This window comes from Calypte anna, chromosome 5A (assembly GCF_003957555.1).
Source record: "Calypte anna isolate BGI_N300 chromosome 5A, bCalAnn1_v1.p, whole genome shotgun sequence".
NCBI lineage: Eukaryota > Metazoa > Chordata > Aves > Apodiformes > Trochilidae > Calypte > Calypte anna.
In genome coordinates, this window is record NC_044251.1 from 34587841 (window position 1) to 34595386 (window position 7546).

The following is a 7546-nucleotide window of genomic DNA, read 5'->3' on the forward strand; positions in this document are numbered from 1 at the left end:
AGCCTGACTACAGGAATTTAACTGGCCTGGAATGATGTGCACCTATTTCAGACCTGACTCATCTTCACGCACCCAAGCACTGATAAATCCTGAAGGCTGCATCCTCCACAGACAAGCATCTGTCTCTCTTTGAGGCTTAGAATGACCCAAGGAGGCAAACAAAGTAAATAAAAAAGAGATACAGCAACTTACCCTTTGCATTGGCATTGTTAGGGACAGAGAAATTGAGTTCAAGAAAAGAAAAATTATTTCAAGAAGCCACTCTCAGGCACATGATGTGATTCTGAGGGACGCCTTACAGAGGGACAGGAGTCCCTCTTGAAAATCCTGATGGGTCCTTCCCAGCTCTGTGACTGATGTAAGGTATGCCTTTTTTTTTCCCTTCCCAAGCCTGGATTTCTAAGACACGCATTTCACTCTGCACACACTCAACAGCTTCAAGACTTTCCAGACCTCATGGCCAAGGAATGTATAGCTCTCAGCTTCTCCCATCACAGGAGCTGCTTTAAGGGGCAGTAACACACGAGCATGGAGGTGGCAGGCTGTGCCACAGCTCCTCTTCTGCAGCCTTGGAGTCATTTGGGCTTGCTTTGCCCCCTGAGAGGCTGAGAGTGCCCATGTCAGGTGCCCTCCTCACTAGCTCTGCCAATTAAATTAGACAGGGCACTGCTCTTGCCTTTACTAATTGATGCAGCAATCACGTAATTAAAGGACTCCCCATTGCTTTGCAATGTTTACCCAGCTATTTGACCAGGTGGAGCCATATCATGCACCTTCCTCTCAGCCTGCTACCTGCTTTTCCAGCTGCCAGTCATTAAATGTCACCCCTCTGCTGTGCCACGGGATGATGAATGCTCTCTCTGCAGCTCTGCATACCAACCATGCAGGAGGTCAGATCCTCCTTCCTGCCCTCCCCTACTTTGTCTGCTACAGCAGATGGATCCCTCAGTGACTTTGCTTGCTCTGACCTACTTCTCCCTTTCATCATCTGTCGGCTGAATCTCTGGGGTGTCTGACCCGAGATAGATGTGGGGATGCTGTGCCTGCCCATACACATCTCTCCTGGTAGAGAACTAACCCTTCATTTTAGGTATCGGGGTTCACCTGCACTGATTTCTCCAGCCAAGTTGTGATCTGTTCCTCACTGAAAGCAACAAATACCAAAAGCACCTTCCCCCAGACCACCTCCAGCATGCTGGTGGTGCCTTGTTGATCTGCAGAATGGGACTTTCAGGGTGAACAGGAGCAGCTGTCTGGGAACATTCCTGGCTGAGGAGTCCCTAGGGTACTGGTATGGACATCCACCCATGTGGGTGTTTACAGAAGGGATGAATTTAGAGACATTTCTCATACCCTGCCAGACCATTTGTTGTCCCGGAAGGTGCAGGGGACACTGAAGACAGCTACAATAGCAGATTCAGGCTGGCCCAGGTGTCTCTGACCACAAGAACCCCAGGCAGAGGTTCCCAGGCTGAGTCTGGGGCATTGTGGAGGATCTGGAGCTGGGCTGGCACTGCTGGAAGTAGCCTGGGCCAAGTCATCAGTGCTGCTGTATGGGTATGAAAGACCAAGCTGCACACACAGCTGGGGCTTTTCTGAGGCCTGCCAGAAGGGTCACTATTATTCACCCTGTTGTGACATCTGCAGGTACCCACTCCTTCTCTCTTTTAGAGACAATAAATGAAAGTGGCAGGAAGCAAACAGTTGCTATCAGCTTCTTGCTTTAGCTGTGCCTTGACCAAGGATCAATTATACAAAGCCTGCACTGAACTCAACCACCTGCCTTTAAGCTGGCCCTAGCTGACAAGTGAAAGCTCTGGAATTATAGAATCACAGAATGGCTTGGGTTGGAAAGGATCTTAAAGATCATCTACTTCCAACCCAACTGCATGGGCAGGGACACCTTTCACCAGATCAGGCTGCTTAAAGCTACATCCAACCTGGCCCTGAACGTCTCCAGGGATGGGGCGTTCACAACTTCCCTGTGCAACCTGTTCTAGTGTCTTACCAGTATCACACTAAAAAACCTAATGTCTAACTTAAATCTACCCTTTTCCAGTTTAAAGCCACTACTTCTTGTCCTATCACTACATGCCCTTGTAAAAAGCCTTCTTTAGGCCCCCTTCAGGTACTGGAAGGCAGCTGTAAGATCTCTCCAGGTCCTTCTCTTCTCCTGGCTGAACAATTCCAACTCTTTTAGCCTGTCCTTGTAGGAGAGTTGCTCCAGAACTGGAAACAATACTGCAGGTGGGGTCTCAAGAGAGCAGAGCAGAAGAGGAGTTTCACCTCCCTCAACCTGCTGACCATGCTTTTGATGCAACCCAGGATGCAGTCAGCTTGCTGAGCTGCAAGTACACATTGCTGGCTTGTGTTGAGTTTCCCATCAACCAGCACCCCCAAGTCCTTCTCCCCAAGGCTGTTCTCAATCCATTTTTGGCCCAGCCTCTACTGTGTAGCCTCTGATCTGTGGGTTGCCAGAAGGAGGACCTTTTTTCCTTGCAGACTCTTCCATAACAGGAGTTCTCCTCAGCAGAAGACTCAAGCCTGGATTCTCTGTGCAGAGAGGGGAGGGTGTGCAAGAATATCTCTCTCCAAGACACTTGTATTAAAAAAGTGAGAGATGGCTCTGAAATGCTGTCTGATGATATATCCTAATATAGAGAGAATCAAGAGAGAAGTTTTACCAGGAGTCTCTGAGTCTTTGTGTGGGTACCATCAAGGGCTGGATGCTGACAAATATGTATTAGCTGAGCTGCAGGCACTGAGCCAGGACTGAAGGATTCAGGCTGAGTCTGGGCTTAATTTCTTCTTGCTGGAGTGCCTGGTGTTGGGTCTTAGCGTAGATGCATTTAACAGGAGAACAACCAGGCACTCCAAGACTTAATGCCAGAGTACAAGCACAGAGCAAGTGAGAAGAATTTTGATTAATTGCTCTGCATTCATTTGCTGCTGCAGCGGAGGGGATATTTGCTTCAAGCTTTTCAGAGAGACAACATGAGGATGTTTTACACAGCTGAGTGGCTTTGCAGTCAAGCCCATTTGCTGTTGGTTAAATCTCAGCCCCACGCTTGCAAGTGAACAGGACAAGCAAAAACATCTTTTCGCTTCCTAAGGCAGCAAAGCTCACTGATATTGCATAAAAAGAAGTGAACTATAACATGAGCTGCTTTAGATAGACTCGGAGAACATGCTTTAAAAGCCTGGCAACTGCTCACATCCTGATTTTATGCTTTTTTTTTTTTTTTTCATGCTCTCATGATTTATGCCCGAAGAACACAATCAGAGGTAGTGTCAGCTCTGGAGAAGGAAGTGCAGAAAACCAGAGCTGAGCATGGGCAAGTACTCTGAAAGCAAACACTTTCATATTGTCAGGAGTGGTTTGTTTGCATCTTATCCAGAACTGCAAGGAACCATAACCACAAATACTTCACACGGTACTTTGAATTTAATAGCTCACATGGGCTACTGTCTGAATTACTGCCTTTTATTTTACGACTAAATTAATATTATATACACAGGAGCACATTTAAAATACCCAACAGGGTAAAAGAAATTATTGCTGTGTTGAAAAATATAAATTTTTATATGCAGAAGTTATTAGTAAAGCTACATTCCCCAGTCCATTAATGTGCCCACATTTAAATTTTCCTTTTTTTTTTCCATTTGACCTTTTTTTCAGATACTAAAGCATGTTATCTTAAAGCTTTAATAAAACAGTAATTCACTCATGCTTTTTATGGCCTGCTAATTTGTCTGTTGTGCCATATATTTGGTTTCATAACTTTTATATGCAAATCAATAAAACTCCTTTGATATTTTCATTTAAATCATTGAATAATTAACACAGCCCAGCCCCCAAGTCAGCTAAACCATGAAACAGAGAGCTAGCACTCAAAAAAATTCAAGTAAAGAAGTAAAGAAGTAATTTAGTAAATTAAAGTAAATTAAGTAAAGAAGAGTAAAACTTAAGACTTGGAGAAATCCCTCTTATTTTTAAAAAGATAGAAAAATTGTGCTTATGAAAAGGGAAAAAAAGAAGACAAAAATCTCATGAATGGTATAACCCTTAACGTGTATAGTATTTGCAAATGGGAAAAAAAGGAAATGGAAGTAGACAAAGAATGCTGGTATAACCTCTTTGAATATGTTATCTGGGTTCTTAGAAAGAGAAAATCAATCAAAAATCAAAATCTTGAACACAAGAGGAAAAATTTTCCCCATGAGGGTAGTCAGACATTCGAATGATCTCCCAGAGGAAGTGGTGGATTCCCCCACTTTGGAAAGTTTTAAGTCTCAGCTCGACAGGGTGCTGGGACATCTCATATAAACAATAATATTGGAAGGGTTGGACCGGATGATCCTTGAGGTCCCTTGCAACCTAACATTCTATGATTCTATGAAAATCAGTACAATGGTTCAGAATTTCCCAGCTTTATTCATTGCACCAGGGTTGTACTGGGGCTTAGCAAGGGCTTTGCAGTGCAGCCCAAGCTTGCAGCAGTGCAGAAACCAAGGCTGCAGATGTGCTGCTCTTTCATGGAATTGTAGAATGGGTTGGGTTGGAAAGGACCATAAGGATCATCCATTTCCAATACTGCTACCATGGGCAGGACACCTCCCACTAGACAGGGTTGTTCAAGACCCCATCCAACCTGGACTCAAACATTTTCCTGGATTTCACAGTCTTCCCCAAATAAGCAAAGCCATGGGGCTGTTCCTGATCCCTCCAGGTGCTCCTCACTTCCTTTGCAGGATGGTTTCCTGCAGAAACAAGGCTACCATCCTACCACTTCCATAGGTCTTCTCCTGGTAACCACTAAACCCAGGGTGTATATACATTTCATAAGGTGGTACTCAAAAATATGCAAATTTCTGCAAGTTTCGTGGAAGCAGTGACTTACTCAGGGGATGCTCATTTAATTTTCTGTCCATCCAGGGTTTTGCCCATTAAAGCAGATGGAGCAGAGAGGAAGCAAGCCCTATGCTGGCCTGCAGAGGCAGGGGAAAAAATACCTGATCTCAACATGCTGGTCCACATATTACTGAGTGCTTATATGGCCTGCAGAGAGCTGGGACACAAGGCTGATTGCTGAGGAGATGATTCAAGGCTGAGGGTGCACTGTTAAGGCTGCCTGGTTTTACATGGACATTAGAAGAGTGCTTGACTACTTTCATTGCCATCTTGGAATAATTTTATGCTAATTCTTTAAATGTCAATTATTCAGATGTTTCTATGCTGCACTTCTAACTTGCAAGTTATTTCTTTTAAATTGTCTTATACACCATTTAACAGGTTTTGTGCTAAAGGTCCTGATTTTCTTAATGTCGATTTTCTTTTATGTCTTTGCACTACAGAATTAGCCTGGGCTCCAGCTCAGAGTTGCTTTGTCTTTATTACTTCAGGTGCATTTTTAGTTTTATATTTCAATTTTTTCACTTCATTTTATTGTACTTATAACCATCTTAATTTATTTTCTGGCTCTGTTGCTTGCTTCTAGCTAAAACAGACACACTCATGGGCCATCTACTGTTGCTGAACCAAAGAACACACATTATCAACTAAGGAGAATTCACTGTAGTGACATCTGGGTCTACAACATAGAAGCCTTATTCATGAACTTGCATTTTCAGACTTTACAGGTTACTAATCTCTGAATTTGGGGTGAAGCCTGGCTGGTTTTAATGAACTCACGTCTCTGTATGCTCCATAAATCTCAAAATGAGTAAGAAAATTGCTTATTAAATTCTTTAACCAGTAGTGTCCCTGTAATTAAATGGGACCCAAGATAAGAGCACTGCAATAGATATTTCATCTGCTCCCCATCCTTATTAAATCCCTGAGCCTTCAGCAACTTACACAGGCACATCCCAGTGGGCACTGGGACTCACCTCATTGACTCCCAAGACCATGGGGCAGGGGATCATAGTGGGACCATACCAAGAGGAAGACCTTGACTCCCCACAGAGATGAAATAGCCTGATGTGCTTTACTCAGGGTTGGTCTCACTAGCTTTAGTCTCTAATTATTGGCTTAAAAGAAGAAAGCTCCCAAGAACAAATCCAAATCCAAACCACAGTGCCACCAGACATCCCTGACTCCCCCAGGACCATCAATGGTTTGCATGAGACCACACAGTGTTCTAGAGCTCTCTTTATATCTGGAATTTTCCTCCTGTCTTTAAAAACTCATAGATGCTTATGAACCAACTTCTGCCCAAAAGCTCATTTACTTCTTAAGGCATCTTGAGCCTGTTTACTCCATAGAAGTCTCCTGCACCACTCAGCAGTTTCACCTCCAGCACTGCTGCTGAAGCCACAGCTCAGCAAAATCACCCCCTCCCCAGCTGTACCACTGGCCATGGCCTTGAGTTGCAGGCCCCTGATTTTGGGGACTGCTTTGCCTGCTTCCCTCTCCTGACACCAAGGAAGCCACAATCCAGGGGACCCGAATCATGGCAAGGCTCCAGCAAGAGCCCCTCGGGACCCAGGAGAGCAACATCCAGCCTGGATCACAAGGGACAACACCTGGTTTAACTGAAATGTTGGGAAACCCTCACAAATGCCCCAGAGCAGTGAGATGATGTGGGGAGAACAGAAGCAACCAGAGCAGCTGGAAGAGAGTTTTGAGATGCTGCAGGGAAGATCTAGAGCTGAGCCATGGCTCTGAAGGGCTTTTCAGCCCCAGTGTCTTGGTGGAGGACAAAAGTTCATCTCTGTAAACTTCCCTCCCAGGTGGTTTTAGCAACACACACTAAAAAGTGATAAACAGGGATGTTATGGACCTGAGGACCCAAGACTTTAATATAGAATGACTGATGGCAGCTCGTAACAATGGCGATTTCAGGTGAGCCTTCAGGCAGCCAAAAGACATATAAAGTGCAAAAGTGCTACCATGGGCCAGAGAATCAGCTGAACTGAGTCCAGGTGCTGCCACCAGCAGAGCTGTGCTGACTGGCTGGGAATCCATCCTCTTCCACTTTGTATTGGAAGTCAGTCAGAAATGGAACAGGGATGCACAACTTGGAATACAGCTGTAGAATCCTGAAGAGTATTTGTCACAAAACAGCTGCCCTGACAAAGTGGACACTGAGCTCAGGTGGAGGCCTCATTCCACAGCCATCTGGACTCTGTTCTCACCCATTTGGGAAACGACCCTGATAAACAGGGCCCTATTCTCACAAGAGCATCCCTTCCTTTAGTGGCCATCCCAATAAGCTGAACACTGGCCTGGCAAGGGGAGCTCTGTTTGATGGCCACCGTGGCAGGCAGGACACTGTCCTTACTTGATAAAGGGACAGGGGCAGGCACCCTGCACCCTGCAGAGGCAGAGTGACATCTTCAGTGTGCCCTGAGTAAAGCCACTGGACAGGGCACATGCACAGAAATAAGGGTTATTTCTGTGTCATCCCATCTGGAGGGGTCCAAGTGAACACCTGGCTTTGCAAGATACACCAAAGCCCCCCCCCCCCTCCTCAAAATGGTGGGGTCAGGCAGCATAAAAGAGGCACATTCAAAATGCAGGATGCTTGCCCACCGTCCAAGGACC